The sequence below is a fragment of the Astyanax mexicanus genome, chromosome 16, assembly GCF_023375975.1.
Source record: "Astyanax mexicanus isolate ESR-SI-001 chromosome 16, AstMex3_surface, whole genome shotgun sequence".
Classification (NCBI taxonomy): domain Eukaryota; kingdom Metazoa; phylum Chordata; class Actinopteri; order Characiformes; family Acestrorhamphidae; genus Astyanax; species Astyanax mexicanus.
This window is the reverse complement of record NC_064423.1, coordinates 30603065-30621035: the sequence shown is the minus strand read 5'-3', so window position 1 is coordinate 30621035 and position 17971 is coordinate 30603065. Positions and strand designations below refer to the sequence as shown.

General features: G+C 38.5%; 1 protein-coding gene across 2 annotated transcripts in view; it reads right to left on the bottom strand.

Moving 5' to 3' along the window:
• mafgb (v-maf avian musculoaponeurotic fibrosarcoma oncogene homolog Gb) overlaps positions 1–17577 on the bottom strand; it is a 40737-nt gene extending 23160 nt beyond the window's left edge. The window contains exons 1-2 of one of the 2 annotated variants that reach the window (XM_049465582.1): positions 17215–17577; positions 725–872 (exon numbers count right to left, since the gene is read on the bottom strand). The gene's annotated coding sequence lies outside the window, so the exon portion shown is untranslated. The remainder of the gene's footprint in view (positions 1–724; positions 873–17214) is intronic. The other variant, XM_007246096.4, reaches the window with a different exon arrangement.
• Positions 17578–17971: the final 394 nt, after the last annotated feature.

Genomic DNA, 17971 nt, shown 5'->3' with positions numbered 1-17971 from the left:
ACAAAGCAATAAACAAACAAGAAGGAAAGACAGAAGACAAATGAAAACAGAGCAGAAAAAAATAAACAAAGGATGGACAAACAAGAAAAGGATGGAAAGAGAGAAAGATTGCAATGGAAAGAAAGAAATAAAGTTTTTAAAATTAACCCATTAGTACAGCATTATGATGTCACAATGAGTTAATTAAAGTCAATTACTCTCATGTCATAATAGTCATTGTTTAAAAGTTCTTTTTTCCAGTAAAAGCATGGTTGATGTTTTAACTCTTTCAGACATTCAATTGACCTTCAGCAAACTTTCAGATTCAGACTCCTGCACTTCATTTCCCTGTAAATTTCCCTTTTTACACAATTCTCAAAAACACCCGAGCTGCTGATTCCACAGGAGTGACCGGTGGTAATCTCAGCCTGCGGCCTCGTGAACGACGCGAGAGCAGCCTGACTATGATCTGAATTTAACGGAGAGTGTCTGCTGGCTAAAAAAAACCCTGCAGTGTAAACTCAAACCTGTTGACACAGAATCAAAATTGGATTATTAAGCTTCTATTTATGTAGTTAATTATGTTAATTACATATAAATAGCACAACTAACCATTAATAACTGTTAATAAGCTGTTTATATATATAGGTTTAAAGAGAGAACAGAGAACTTGTGACATTAACTGCTGGTACCTTTCATCACCTGTCCTTTTCTCACCTTCCCTTCTACCTTCCCTTCCACTCACCTCCTCTCCTCCACCTCTCCACTCGTCTTTTCCTCTCCTTTCTCTTTGGCTGCCGTTTCCTCCCTCGTCTCACTCCGTTCCTCTTCTCCAGCCTTTATGAGGGCACAGTCAGGTTCGCGCGGAGCTGACTGACTCCAGGGAGGGATGTCTGTGTTTGTGAGAGACAGAAAAGAGCGTTCTACCTTTGTAATTTCCTTCACTTTCACTCTCGCTAACGAAAGGGAAGCCATGTAGCTTTTAGTGTAGCAGCCGTGAGTGACCTCCACCGTCTATCTCCACATCCACATTAACACACCTGCCTGTCCTTGATGTTCAGGGTTTACTTTACTAACAATTGCACACAAAAAATACGAACTCGTTTCTTCGTCCGAGCCATTTTAAGATTTTTTTTTTTCGTTTTTCGGGCCGCCTCGTTTATCTGTTGGCTGCATTTCGCAGCATGAGAAACCTAGGAGCAGCACGCCACTGCGGGTAAAAACTGCGGCATATTGCTGGTGAGATGATGCAACTCGGAGACATTCACGAATCCTCTCTCACAGCAGCCCAGCAGTCCAAGAAAACCTTCAATGCCACAAAAAAAAGAAGGAAAGAAAAAGGAGAGAGAGAGAGAGTGTGTATGAAAAAGAGAGAAAGATGTTATGAATATCCATATTTCACTGCGCAAACCCAACTGGGTCAAATAAGGTGGCCTCAACACAAAATTCGCCTCCTAAATATAAGTGTAGCATGGCTGGTACTTTTTGGACCCATTTTAAACACCTGAACTGAATGTATTTGGTTCTCTTGTGAGTAAGCAAAGCAATCTTCCATTCATAAGAACCTCATAGCACAAGCGACAGATGTGTAACATCATGTCAACAAAGGCCTCAAAAATGAACCGCTACGGTGCCCAGTGAATTACACAGGACAGACGAGACCTGCTTTTATCCTGTTTAAAGGATTTTTTGAGAAATAAAACATGTAAAAAACCTAGAAAATAACTGACCTGATTCCTTGTTTGTGTTTACATTGTGAGCAATAGGAGTGGGGATATGCATTAGAACAGCACTATGAGATCACGATGCACAGTGCATGCTAGTTGACTACTACTGTGATATCACAATCGGACTTCACTCTTTTTCCTATTAAAAACAGCCACATTCACATTCTTATCCGGAACAGAGTTCTTGTATGCAGCTTAAGCATCAAAAATCAAATGTTTTGCAAAAAACACTCCGAAAGGAATGTATTGAAAACATTTGTCTCAAAACTTTTAATCAAAAGTTTTAACTCCCTTAAAAATCACATTGTTCAAGTTACAAATACTTGATTTGGCACAATATAGAACAGATAGTTTCATATTTACTGGCCTGAATTATTCACTATATGTTTAAAAGTATTTGAAACATGCCAAAGCTGACTACTATTGTGATGTCATAATTGAAGCTCTACATATCACATTTTACAAGCTACAAGCACCAAACATGGCACATGATGCAATCAATACAGTAGTTTTTATTTTATTTTTTTAATCTGATCTGGTTTACAATTACTGGCCTGATTCTGACCTCTTGACGCTTAAAAGACATTACAATGCACTCCCAAGTACTGTTGTGCTGTTGTTGATAACTGAACCTTACTATATATTCCTATTAAACTTTCACATTCACATTTTGATGTCTTGTGTTCTTGTATACAGCTTTTGAATGAGTGCAACAGCATCAAACTTTAAGAGTTAAAAATTAATTTGGTGCCTAAACACTTCCATGGGAGTACACTTAAATATGTCTAAAACTTTTAACCTTTATTTTCTACCTTTTCTAGAGCTACAGACACCAAATAAGGCACATCATAGAACCAACAGCAGACTTTTATTAGTTTTTGTTAATGTAATCTGACCAAGTTTAGGAAGCAGCAGTGGTGAGGATTCACATTATAATAGCATTCTGACTCACAATGAATGCTGAAGTTGCTTACTTCTTTGAGGTCATAATAGAATTTTCCATAGTAACTTTCAAAGTAAAATTCTGATCTGGAATATTTTTTTCTTTTATGCTATTTTGGTTGATGAAAAAAACAGTTTTCTTACAGTCAGCATTCAAAAATAAATGTTGTGCCACAATACTCCTATTAGAATGCATTGAAATGTGTCCATAAATTTTTGTCAAAATTTTATCTTCTCTAAAGATCTACAAAAAGAGCTACAAATACCTAATATGGCAGATTGTGGAACCTATGAAGTTTTATGTTTTATACAGTTTAATCAGACTACAATCTAGAAGCATCAGTTGTGAGTATACGTATTAGAACACTATTATATGACATCACAAGGAACGTCAGAGTACTGTTGTGACGTCAACTGGACCTTGTTTATTTTCTCCCATCAAGCTTTCACATTCCTTTACATCATTTTCCCGTAAATGTCAATTTTTGCACAACTCTCAGACCAACCAGCGCAACAATCGGATCCCGCGGCCGTGGCCACTTGCGGCGGGAGGCTGGAGCCTTGTGAAATGTGTGAGATTCCCACTGAAAGAGTTTAAAAAAACACTCCCGCTCTCTCTTCTGCTTTCTTTCTGAAACAGGAGCGAGGGGCTTGCGACAGGAGATGGATATTCCACTGTAGAGGGGAGATTATGCTTAACTTCTTACAACCTATTTCATCATTGCTGCGCGCGTGAGAGAGGGAGGGCGGGAGGGAGGGGTGGGAGGAGAGGGAGCGAGGGAGAAAAAATAGACTCCACAGATCCCCCTCCTTACTACCACCCCAAAGTCCTCTTCCCTCCTCCTTTGTCTGCGTCTCTTGACTCTCTCTCTCCACACTTTCAGTCCCTTTTCGCCCCTGAAAGAACCTTTCAACTCGTCCCTCTGGAGTTCAGCGAGGCTGTGCAGAGCGCGGACCTGCTGTGTGCACTTCTGTACACAGCCAGGGGTTCAAATCTCGGACCCTGCAATCTTTTCATTCCATTAGGATTCATCCTCAAATGTCAAATTTGAGCATGGTTTAATGTAATTGTTACAGTGCTGTATATTTCATTTATGGCTAAACATGAACATAAGCATGTACTGAATATGAGTTATATATACAAAATTAGTACTAATATAAACAGTGTATTGACTTGTGAAAAGTAGGACACCCATGAAAACCTTTGTCTTTTTTATATGCTTAAATAAATGAACATTTGACCTTCAATTAAACAGTGTCTATGGGGTGGAGGTAAGATAATTAAGCATAAAAACGAAAAAAAAAGGCTTTTTAAAAAAAAATAGTCTAATTAACTTGTATAAAACTCATTGTTCCACACTGATGGATTTCTACACTGCTCTTTGTCTGGTTGTTATCTAGACAAACAAACAAAGGATTCCTCACTGAGGAAAAATGGTCTTTCTGATAGTAGATGCTGTACTTTGACAACAAATGTGGTAAGAACTACCTGTAGGTTCCATTTAGGGCTATAAGATTATAAACATTTGTTGATCCCAAATTTAATGTCAATTAATAGTTTATTTGTAACTGAACCACATTACACAAATTGCTGTGAACAGAATCGCAAAGGGTAGGAGTAAAGGATGCTCAGTCACTTAGATCACACTCGGTCACCAAAAGTGACAGACACAACAGATTATATATTTACTCACCAAATATCAATATATTTCACATTTAAACACCTTCTGGGTATTTAAAGGGCATTTAAAAACCATGTTTAGCTGTTACCATTGCTTTGAATTGATAAAGAAAATTAAGAACAGCAGCCGTGCACACAGGAAGCAGAGATGGAGGGCATGGGAGAAACAATCACTGACTAATCAATTAATCAGAAAAATTATCAACAGATTAGTCGATTACCAAAATAATAATTATCTTCAGCCCTAGTCCCATAATAACATTTTAGGATTGTTGGAGACTTCCAGAGCCAGCAGTTTTTTAGCAGTTGTTAGTGTGAACTGCAATGAAACACAATATTCTTCTTAAAAACATTTTTTGTTTAGATTTGTGGACACTGATACTGTTTCACTGACTCTGACTTGTCTGCCCTGATTTAGAATACATTTACTTTAATATAAATGCATTAAATATTATTCATAGAGTAAATTATAGTAAAGAAATGTGTTTGTAAATTGTGACCGAAAGTTCTACGTTTTTTAAAGGTCTCATTTTTTAAGCTCCACATGCCATATTTGGTAGAATTATAGAAATGATAGAAAAGTATTTAATGTGCTTTGATGTTTTTTTATCTGAACTCATATTTTGTAAAATGATCATGACATGTTCGACATACCACTTAATGATGATGTTTGTCCTTGATTTTACCAAATTGAAAACCTCTGAAATATAATCAAGAGGAAAAGGAATGATCACAAGCCATCAATCAAAAAATTGAACTGCTTAAATTTTTGCACCAGGAGTGGTATAAAGTTATCCAAAAGCAGTGTGTAAGATGAATTTGCCAAGGTGAAGGGGAACATGCCAAGATACATGAAAACTGTGATTAAAAATCAGGGTTATTCCTCCAAATATTGATTTCTGAACTCTTAAAACTTTATGAATATGAACTTGTTTTCTTTGCATTATTTGAGGTCTGAAAGCTCTGCATCTATTTTTTTTATTTCAGCCATTTCTCATTTTCTGCAAATAAATGCTATAAATGACAATATTTTATTATTTGGAATTTGGGACAAATGTTGTCCGTAGTTTATTGAATAAAACAATAATGTTTATTTTACTCAAACATAGACCTATAAATAGCTAAATCAGAGAAACTGATTCAGAAACTGAGATCTCAATTTTTTTCCAGAGCTGTATATAAAAGCTACATATATTCCAAATGAGGTTATGCATGTCATTGCATATACAGTAAGCAGCCAAAAATATATATTTTGTTCTAAAACTTTCCAACAGAAATGTACTGAAATGTGTCCCTAAACTTTTAGCCAAAAACTTTTAGCCAAAACTTCTCTCCAGGTCACACACAGCAAATTAAGCAAAATAATAGCAATATTAGTCTTATTTAATGCATTGTGTTTTTTTATTATTATCTGATTTTACTTTCATTTTTTGTCAAATAAATGCACATTTTTCCCTTAGGAATGAAGGTTGGAATGTTTTTGAATTATGTCATTTGGCAGCTTTCCCACACACTAGCTAAGAGAAAGTATGCATATCTTTGATGTCAGTACTGTCTATGCATGGGGGAGCTTTGCTTTTTGGACTTATTATTTACCATACAGTGGAATATCTGATTTTTTATTGTTCTGAGATCTTTTTACATCACTTCTCAGACTCATCTACATCTACAACCTTTATTCTAAGGGTCTCAGATAGTTCTTTGGATCTGGTCAAATACCTGTACATAAGAACAGGCTCCTCCAAAAACATCTCTAATGATGGGCCAAATCTAATTGTAGACATTTTCAAATATATATATATATATATTTGTATGACTTTAAAAAACATTTCTTCAGTTTAATGTGTTAAGCTATATTGCCTCTATCTCTTAATATTGTCCGAATGAAGATTAAATGTCCATACCTTTAAGGACGTTAGAAAGGTTTTCATGGAGTGCCCCACTTTTTACGACTTATATTTATCCACTCTAAATTCAGCGCAGTTAAACTGTCATTTTTAGACACTCCTATACACAACACACACTAAACCATTTAGCTATGCTGACACACATCATCAGCGAAGACGCAACACAGAGGTAACTGTCAGTTCCCCTTCAGAACTGGCCTCAGTTGATCGCTGCAGGCTCCGAAGGGAAACATCCCGCCGCTGCTCCTCCGACGCTCGCCAAAGTGTGCACACGGTTACGCTAACGTGAGCACACTCTCAGAATAAGTTAATGATCACCTTGAGCCTGTATTTACTCTAAGCCACCTGCCACATTGCAGAGGAAGGCGTATAGAGATGCAGCTCATTAAGCGCTTTCCCCCTGTTTCATCAACCCTTCACCTTCCTTAGACAACTCCCTCCCAAACCCACTTCCTCCCACACACACACACACCTCAGTACGTCTGCGAGTGTGTGCGTGTGTGTGTGTGTGTGTGTGTCTATGTCTGGGTAGGTGAGAAAGTGTAGCTAAGGCGAGGGGTGTTATGCACATAAGCACAAAGCAACTTTTGCAAGGGGTGCGTTTGTGTGTGTGAGTGTGCGTGCGGTTTTTATGCATGTTCAGGTCAAAATTAGCCTGATTTTATAAGATGATGAGAGGAAATTCAGTAGTGTGCAGAGATTTCAGCCACCTAAAGCATTAATCTCAGCTATATCGGAATATAAAACTCCACATCACATTAAAACAGATGCAGATAAGCATAAATGCAGTAAGATGTAACACTAATTTCTCTTTCTAAAGACAGTAGCTGAGATCTTAAGAGCTAGTCTGAAGAACAAAGCTTAGATAAAATTCCAAATTTCTCCTGGACTCCCCCAGCCCCAGCGCCTCACTGGATGTGTTCAATTCCACCAGCAGCTCACCTGATTGAACAACAATAACAAGTAGTGATTTACTTACTCAACCAGCTGTTGAGAAGATGATAGAGGTGTTTTCATAAACATAGTGATAAAAAACACAACTTGTTATGATTATTGTAATATAAATTAACTTGTAAGTATGTAGGCACTGTCGCAAAAAACTTTTATCATAATTTTAGCTGTTTTTGAATTTTGTTTTTGGCAGTCGGTCCTTTTATTATCAAAATAAATATATTATGTATCAAAATGAATGAAACAGTAGAAAAGCTGCAAAATAACTTTACAATGACTTCCACTGAAAGAGAAGAAGGTTTTTCTGCTGAAATTTAGGAGATACAAGCTTTGTGTGACAGCTCCGATATATTTTTTTAATTATGTGAGCTGTCTTCACCATGCTGTGTAATTTAATTAAAATGTACAATATTGTCTAAACATATTACAGTATATGCTGACACTTCAGTTAAATATTTAACATTTAACAATTAAGATTTTAAGAATAAATCAAAATTAACTCTTTTTTTTTTTCATTTCAAATGATAATGAAAAACTAAACACACAAAAATATCTATAAACCAACAGTTTGGGCACCACCCCTAGATAAATGACACAGATGGGACATACTAGTAGTAGTTACTATGTAATAGAACCTGTTACTTTTTACAATTACCATTAATAAACGATTATTTTTATAGCATGAAGTGCTATTTAATAAGATATTCATAAGGTTGCATCAGTATCTGTCAATATCATTTCCAATGTTTGCATAGTTATAGTAAAGCAGGAAAGTGAATTAAATGTGTATTTTTAGACAGTATAGTACAGGTAGTGAATGCATGCTGTATGGAGGTCAATGCTTAAAAGTCACTGTAAAAGATTTTATTCATATTTTCATTTTAGAGCATTTCTATTGGTTAATTCATTAAGAAATGTTGACACAATTTAAAGAACATCTGCCAGATTCACATTATGACAAAAAGGAAAAGTCAGCAAAATGGAGATATTTGGTTTTTGCACAACAGGCCTTGTGTAATAACACTGTATGTAAACAAAGTATGTGCATGTCTGAATGTACATGCTTTGAGTAAGTGTGTGTGTGTGTCTGTGTGTGTGTACAAAGGCTGATGAGGCAGAGGGCTCTTGCTTCATGTAAGCTCAGCATTTCCTCTCAAAACAAGTGATAAATCTCGGGATCGTCTCGTGCTACTCGCCAAACACCGAGCCCCATTCATTTGTCCTCATAACCGCCTGGCTCAAAACATATTTATTAAACCCAAAGCAGCACCACAGAGAAAGAAACGGCCCCCTAAAATGAAAGGGAGAGATGTGGGGGGGCACAAAATTGTGCCACTGAACCTCATTAATAAATTAAGGTTGCTCTTCCAAAAAAAGATCGATGACACATTTTTCAGCGCCTCGCCAACTTCCAAATGTGTTTGCCCTCCCCTGGCTACACCTGGTGTGCCAGTGTACAGTGATAAAGGGACAAGAGGGCTTTTTTGGGGGCCTTGCCATGAGTCACACTTGAATGGCCAGCTGGGGCGACCCACTATTTTCAGAGCATTTCAGAGGACTAATTAAATGCACACACACTAACACTTGTGCACACGTGTTACACACAAACACACACACACACTAACAGCATCCATATATGCATGTACTGTACAAGAGCGAGGTCCAGACACGCGGTTATTTATTTGCCCTCATCATCATTCTGCTGGCAAACAGAAAACAGAAGAAGCCGAGTGAACGAAAAAAAAAAAAAAGAAAAAGAAGAGCCGGAGTACCTGTTAGCAAAAAGAGGAAGCACAAAAAACTGCCATCTGTTGCAAAACTCTTACTGTAAATGCAAACCATCGCATTTCTTTTCATGCGGTGGTGATGCAAGGGTCGCTTTTTCCCTACTAAAAGTTGCGTGTACAGCATTCAGAGCTTGAAAAGTAAGCAGATATATATACTCTCACACACACACATGCACACACACGCACACACTGTAAAGCCACACACAGTAGACTTACACTAATGTGCATTCAGACCAGAGAAATACTGTGTAATATCAACCATAAGCATTTATATAATACCGCTGATATAAAGGCTTAAGGTAAGCAGTTTATAGATGCCTTCACACAAAAATATTCATTAACAGGAACAGAAATTCCTGTTTCTGGTCCATTCAGGATGTAATTTTGGCGGAATATAAAAAAAGACAACTGCCAGATTCAAATAAGTAACAAAAATTGATATTCAAGGTTTTTTTAGAAGACATAGGCAACATGTTTAAAATGATCTGCACTTATATCAACACTACAGATGCGCAGATAAGTAGTGGGTAATATGGCCCTGAAATAATATCATGAATATTTGCAAAAAATTTGATGTCTTAGAGATATGAAAAAAAAAAAAAACAGTTTTATATATTCAGTAGAAAAAAAAACTAACCAACCTTAGACCACTTCGTAAACAGTAATGTACCAAGATTCTGATTTTGTATAAAATAATAATATAGTTACCAAACTACAAATAACAAAATTAATAGTAATTATTAAAATATATAGTGTTTATAGTGTTTGCATATAAGCTGCAAACAATCAATTAAATGTAAATATATTAAACAGCAAAACTAATATAAAATAGAATGCTTTTAAGAATATAATCACAATATTATCACAAAGTTTTTATTGTGTCAAAGCTGTTTGTAATATTATTGCGTATCATATGGAACAACCCTAGCACAGACACTTTTCCTCTTCCGATACGATACCTGAGCCTTTAAAATCAGCCGTTACCATCATTAACATTGATACCAGCTTTATTTAACCACACTACTTAATAGACACTACACAACTTTAATAAACATACAATCCAACTTTTTAAATATACATGACAAAAGCCATGTATTGTAAAACATAAGCTTAAACAATTTACAAGAACAGAAATAAGTGGTGTCAGATCCAAGAAAAAATACAAATCACATTCTGCTGAAATAAGTCCAAACATCAGCGCAGAATAGTGAAAACAGTATACAGTTACTAAGCCTAAATTAACAGCTTCATTCCACAGCAAGACAAAAAGTAAAAGAAAAGCTGTTTCTAAACTAAAACATAGTGCTTATGCAGCAACTTAACATTAAAGTACTTTAAACTCGGAGTGTCTATAAAGGTACTGAGATTCAATTACGGTAGATTCAATTTAACTTAAAACTCTCTGTTTCTGTAAAAGAAAAAAGTTTAACTATTCACAACGTACTGTTTTCTTGTTGCAGTTGTTAAATGCTTTTTGGTCACTCAGCTCTTAAAATACTGGTCTTTTAGGTTCTGAAAAGGGAACTGTTTTTTTATTATTTACATTTATAGCATTTATCTGATCCAGCATTTATCTGATCTTTCTTTGTAAAAGGTTCTGAATAGAAGTGGCTACTGAACGGAATAAATGTAAAGGTAATGTCGTGTAAAGTGTAAAGTGTTATGTATAGTGTATAGTTTAATGTAATGGTGTTGTTGTAGTGTATTGGGCTTGTCCAGCTGGGGAATTGAACCCTAATCCAGAACTGGCAAGGCAATGTTAATGCTCAGAGTGTCCTATATTACCGATACAATACTATATTAAAGTGAGAGTATCAGCACTGACACAGAAACAGTGCGGTGCTGATGCAACACCAACATATTTCCTGGCAAGAGATTTCCTGGTAGATGTTCTTTATATTGTGTCACAATTTCATGAAGAATGGGTCGATAGAAATGCTCCAGAACGACTTGGATAAAATAAATTATTACATTGACTTTCGCTAAGAAGGATATTTTTTCTTCTTATGTTGTTCTCATTTGTCTAAATGACATTTTGGACACATACTTCTTGTTTAAATATTTCTAGACACCCCTTATAATTAGTGCATTCAGCTTCTTTGTGTTGCATCTATTTAAGCAGAGAAGTACTACCTGTAGAAAAGCACTCTGTGGAGAAGACATATATGGACCTATTGGCACCATTTTTAATGTCAATGAGCTGTGGATCAGTGGAAGTCTGAATGTTCTCTGGAATGATGATGGTGCTCCATCCAATACTTTTCTTTTGGGATGAGTTAGGGATGAGCTGGAGATGAGGTGCACTCTAAAAAACAGAGGTACGATATGAGTACTTTTTTGTACTCGAAGGTACACTCTTTATAATTGTACCCTCAAAGGTACAATATTGGTCTTTACGGGGTCAGATTTGTTCCCTCTGAAGTACAAAGTCATTTCTAACAGCAATAAGTACAAATTTGTACCATTTAACCAGCCAAAGGGTACATTCAGTATTCTGCATCACTGTACTAATGAACAATATATATTTAAATAGCACATTTTTTATTTGAAAGCCAGACAATTTTGGATCATCAAGTTTTTGAGCCATATTTAGTTGATGATAACGTTTATAATCTTTATGATCTTTACTGCCACAAAAACCATGGGTACAAAAAAGGACTTTCACTGAAAGGTACTTTTTTGTGCCTCAATATAAGGTACAGCCCCAGCGACAAGCTTTGTACTCTTTTAAGTACAAATCTGTACTTATATTTCTTAGAGTGTGGTTGTGGTGGTTGATCATCCAACATGCTGACCCCCCCTGACATATATGCTCTTGTCGCTAAATCCTGCAATCAGATTCTCACAGCAATGCTGCAAAACCTATTAGAAAGCCTTCCTCCCTGCAGAGTAGAGACAGTTACTCCAACAAAAGCAGGATAAACTCTTTTTAATACCCTTGACAAAATAAGCAAATGTCCCAGTATGTGCATCCACAAGTACTAAAATACAAGGATTACAGTGTGATAACGCGAACATTTTCTTTTGTTCATATCTTAAGAAACCCAGCCTTGACTGAGAAGGCCGCATGTCTCTCAGGTAACTGTAGTTTGTGCTCCAAAAAGCTTAAAGGCATAAAAGAATCAGTTTCATGTCAGCAAAAGCCTACAGGAAGCAGCCCACACAAAGACCTGACTCCACGAAAAAGAGAATGATATAAAAGTCTAAATGTGTCACTGTAGCAATGATGTGGCCCAGAATTTAGCCTCAGTAGACACTGCCATTTTGAAAACCGCCTCAAAACATACACACGTTTACACACGTGCTGCAAAGACTTGCTGCGCTCGTTTTGCGCCCAAGTATACTCACACTTGCGAAAGAGCAAGCTAAGTAACAAGTGAAAACGCCATCTGTCAAGCGAGGGTGCGTTTCGGTTGCCTCAGCATTTTTAGAGAATGCCTTGAAGACAAAAAGCTTCTTGTTCCCCTCCTTCTGCACCAATCCCAATGCACGTTCTTAATCTTATCTCTTTCTTTCCTCATTTTTCCCCCCTCGCTTTTCTATTCAACTATCAGCACATTCGGCCCATCAGCATCGGTCAGCGTTCAATTAAGCCAAGGAAAGTGAACTGGGAGGGGGGAGCGCAAAAAAAATCCCCGGCAGCGCCTAAAGTGCAGCCTAAGTACTCCAATGATCAAATTACACTTGTTCCCCAGCCTCTCAACCAGACCATTTGCACCGCTAATTGCACCCACCGCCACAAATTACAATTCAGATTTTATTGGAGGATTTTCTGAGTAATACGCAGGACGTGGATCTTGAAAGGGAAGCTGTCGCTACATGATCCCCACCCCATCCCACCCAGACCCTCACATTGCGCCTTTGTAATCAATCAGGTAATTGATTTGCACAACAAACAGCAAATTGAGCATCAGGGCAATTAGATTACATATCGGGGCCTTTCCCGTTCCCGTCGCAAGGGACACGTGCGCTCGCACCCGTGGGTCGGAACGGCAGGAGTGAATTCTGATCTCTCCAGATGCAAATCAGGGCTGAATCTGTAAAGGCAGGTTGGGACACGCTGTCACACACAAACAAACCTTGTATCTACAAATGAGCAACTTTTCAGAAGAAGGAAACTTAACTAGAACTGAATAATAACTTTTTGTGGTACTCAGTAAAAAAGATTTTAGTCCTTCTAAGTCACTTTGAAGCATTTCTACTGGTTCATTCATCAAGAACTTACATCTTAATTCAGTTACTGATTCATTACTATGTTTTAAGCAAAACTGCATTATATTAGGGTATTCTGTAATAGTAATAACAGTGTATAATATAACAATAAACAGTTATAATATAAAACACTGATAAATAATCAACAGTTTCAAAGTAAGAATGCATCCCCACTGGGTTTGCTTACATGTGAAAATGATTTCTGGTTAGAACTTATTACATGTAATAACAGTGAGCACTACGGTTATTACTGTAGAGCAAAAGCTATTATTTCTGCTAAACTCAGTACTGTCTATTATGTTTTTCTTAGCACACAGAGCTCATTAATGTGACTAAGTCGCTCTGTCAACAAGTTGACTTGTTTGCTTTAATAATTTTAGATACTTAATTTGAATAGATATCTTTTTGGGTTTATGATTTACTCTGAATGCACACATTATTACAAATATAAAGGAATGTTAACCTTCACTTTAAAGTACATTTTATAAAGTCTTCTTTTAGTTATTCATTTTTATTTTTATAAAAATATCAAGCTACCGAAACACATCCAAGAAATCCCTGTTCACCCTGCCATCCTGAGATAAACATCCTCTTAAAAAAGTAATCTCTGACATCAGTGACATCACAATATTCTGTCCCTATATTCAAGGGACTAAAGACCCTTGTTCCACGTTCAGCAATAAATAATATTAATTTCACTTCTATAAATATTGTCTCCAGATTAAGCTGAGGTAAAGATTAACCTGTCCATACTGTGATGGTGAAATATCAAGGTAATTAAAATAATTTTAGAGAATGAGAGTGTATCTTTAAAACAGAACAAGGTTATAATAAACCATTCAAAATATTTGCAACTCTAGATTATCCACATTTTCATCAAATGCCAATTTTTGTATGCAATGAAAGGAAATAAATGTGAATATATGACTTCTGTGATTAATAGCAAAATAAGTCATAAGTAGGGATGTGCCATATATCGGACACAATATATTGAGACACAGGGATACATTATTTATTTTGTTACATTGTTGTTTATTTAAAACCAGACTCTTGGTGTGCTACTGTTGTTTACATATTTTTGTTTGTTTCTGCTGAATGTTTGAAACCGTAATGCTTACATGAAATAAAATTGAAACTAAAATTGATTTTGTTACATCAGTATATTCTTGTTATTAATAAAACATTTTTTCTGTTTTTTTCATATCTCTAAAAACACTCTTATCACAATAATTCCCTAAAACGTAATGTTATTATATTTTGTTATTATAGAAGCCATAAGACTCATCCAGTTGTGTCTTTTTTATCATATAAATCAGTCACAGTGTAATTGCATGTATTCCCAATGTCTGAACAGTGCTGAGTGTGTGTTTATGTAAAGCTCTGTAATAAAAACAGGGCTGTTTATTAAACTATTATTATGTGTTATAGGAGTTATTAGGACAGTCCCTGCTGCTGCTGCTGTTGTAATGCATTCCCATAGTGCCTATGCAGTAATGTGTGTTTGAGCGGAGCTCCCGCGTTGCCATGGCTCCCCGGAGCCGGAGCTCGCAAACAGCGGCGAGTGATGAATCAGCAGCTCGGATCGCTCGTTTAAAATACAATAAAAACGCAAGAGAAACGACTTATATACATTAATACAGCAGTGAGGTGATATTAGACATGTTGTAGATGTGTGTGGTGTCGAAATGAAACGAATGTAGCTCAATATAGCCCTAAAACACGCTGTTCCCGTTTGGTCATCACAAAATGAAGAGAGGCGCCGTTAGCTCGCTAGTTAATGTGGCTACTCTCTTTCTCGCTTTCGCTGCGAGTGTCGATGTCTGGCTGAGAAACGATTTTAAACCCTTCTAAAGTGCTTTAAAATTAGCTGAAACATATTTTAAACATCGGGTAAGAGATTCAACTTCATCACAGAGCATTCAGACACAAAACATTTGGTTAAATTCACTTCAAAACCTCCGAGATTAGTTACTACTACTCCTTCTCCTCCTCCTCAACGGGTTTACTACTACCACCACCACCATAACAACAGCAGCCACTGCCATAAGGAGCGACCTCACCGAAATAGCTAACAACTAACAACGTAAGGTTGGCTTAGACAACGACCCCGGGTGCTGGAAGCCCTCAGGAACTGGAAATAGCCGGTGTTCTGTCGAGTTATGCTACATAGTTACCTATTAATATGTGCTTCGTACCGCCACTGCACATGCGCTGACCCACATTTTTTAAATGTTTTCATGTGTTTAATAATAATAATAATTCTATTTCCTGAGCTCGCTGTCATTATTGGCTTGAGTGTTGTTGCCCGACGTTATAATGTCATTTTTGTCCACAGCTATTCTTAGCCAGACAAGCTAACTAGCTGTAACATAAATACCAGCCACTACGTTGTTGGCAAACAGGTCCTTTTTTTAGTTCGTTTGACTGAAGGAAAAAATAGCTAGTCTGCTCCTCCAGCTATTATAATCTCCCCACTTACCTTACGTCAAGCTACCGTTAGCAGCGTGTCGATCCCCGGCGCTATTTTCTTCCACACCGGGGGTTTGGGATTGTGCTGAAGCAGCAGACAGACGCTCTCTCCCGCTATTATTATAGCTAATACCCCCACCTGGGTGGCCGAGCTCCCCCTATAACTACTAGTTAGTTAACTAGGTTAGCTGGTGTGTCCAGCAGTTAGTGTAAGTGTTGGTTAGCTAGCTAACTAACCTAGATGTTATGTAGTAGATGTGGCAGGTACCTCTACCTCCAGCCTCAGATAGCTAACTAACTTCATCTAGATGTGAATAAGCTACCTAACCTAGCTGCTGCACACGGTCACGTTTTCTGGACAAGCTGCCGAGAGGGAGCTGATACTCAGGGGGCAAGGCTTCGAGCTAATAACTACGCTAGGTTAACTAATCTAAGCGACATTACCGCGGGCAGAACGCATGGAACCCCGGTGTTCAAAAAGATGATTTGGGAAAATTACCGTAAACATGGCTACGACAAAAAAAGAAAAGAAAGAAAAAGCCAACGACCCCGTACTGCCCACACCTGACTGACTGACAGACAGACTAAAGGGGTCGGGGTGGGGGTGGGAAGGGGGTGTAAAACGCTCACACACTGTAGACTTATTTCCACCGCGATACGATGTGCCGATGTGCACCGGAACGCTGAGCTCTTTGTGTCCGGGCTCAAGTGCCCCTCAGCGGGCAGGGCTGTGGGGGTTCTCCCGGTGTGTCTGTCTGCTTAATGACCCAACCGTGATGAATCAGCACGGCGAGCCCTTTAATATCATCAGCAGCCCTACCTCCCTCCACACATCGATGGCACGATGTCGCTTAGCAAAGGCACAGCAGCCAACAACACACACTCTCATTCTGTAGCTACGTACACACACACTTGCGCGCGCGAGAGAAAGAGCACGCCAGTTCGTATTCCTGTCATTACGGTGTGTTTACATTGCTTTCCATGTCTAAACGAGTCTAAATCCTGATGCAAAACCAGTCCAAATCTGAATCCGAAAACTCTTAACAGAATGGAATTCTAATTTAATATTTTTTTATGTGTCCACTTTTTCAAATCAAATGTGTCTTTTTTGTTTCCCATCATCATCATCATCATCATCATCGTGTGAATATTTGGACCTGACAAAGAATAAATGCAAGCACACACACATTCATGCACACTCACACACGCTCGCTCCCTCGCTCGCTCGCGCTCTCCCTCCACTCTACCATGTGTTGTTGTGTGAGATAGCTAGAAAGCAGCGTGCACACTCAGCAAAACACAATACACAAACTCAAAAACCAAAATGTAACCGTCCAAACAACAAGCTACAACACCTACACGACCACAAACACAACACCCACACGCGCACACAAACAAGCACTCACACACGCACCGGTGAGGCGCGTGCACACTCAGCAAAACAGCCCTCGCGGAGCTTAGCTGAGTCTGACACGGCCGCCCTCTCAACCCAGGAGTAACGTTACCAAAAAGCCAACTTCGGGTCGCCCCCCTCCCCGCGGAAAGGCCAGTCTACTCACCGAACCCCGACGGGAACCGTCTTCAGCGCCAGAAGAGGGTGAAAAAGTGTGAGCTGAGGCGGCGGTGAGTAAGTTTGCTCGCTCTTCTCGGCTGGGAAATCGCAGCTCCGCTCCTCTCCGCCTTCTCCTTGTTGATCCTCTTTCTCTTGTGCCGAGGCCAGACGTCATATGATGTTTGGTCACGTGGTTTCATTCATGAAGGCTCTACGCAGCCTGGACAGAAAGTCTTAAAGGGAAAGTTGCGCTTCTGGCCGCCCACCTGTTATCTCCGCTGCACGCACTGGGGAGGGGGGGGGGTTACATTAGAACATTATTACAGCCTAGCTACTACAGTTCTCGAGGATTAGGTCGAGCTCAGCAGATAGTCCTTACATGGTCCAATGTACTTGATTCTGTGGTTTTTTTTTTTATTATTTTATGTCTCCTCAATTTACACAGTCAATTAACCAACCCACTCAATAGGACCCCCCATCACTAGTGATGCCCCAACACCAGGAGGATGAAGACTGGGCTGGCACATGCCCCTCCGACACATGTGAAGTCAGCCACTGCCTCTTTTCGAACTGCCGCTGATGCAGCATTACTGATTAGCCAGCGCACTCTGACAAGGCACAGGGGACCGGTTTTGATACATCAGCTCACAGACGCTGCCTTGTGCTGATCGGCATCACCCTTTAGAGTGATGTGGGGAAAAAGCGCCATCTACCCACTCAGAGAGAGCAAGGCCAACTGTGCTGTCTTGGGGGTCCGGTAGTCG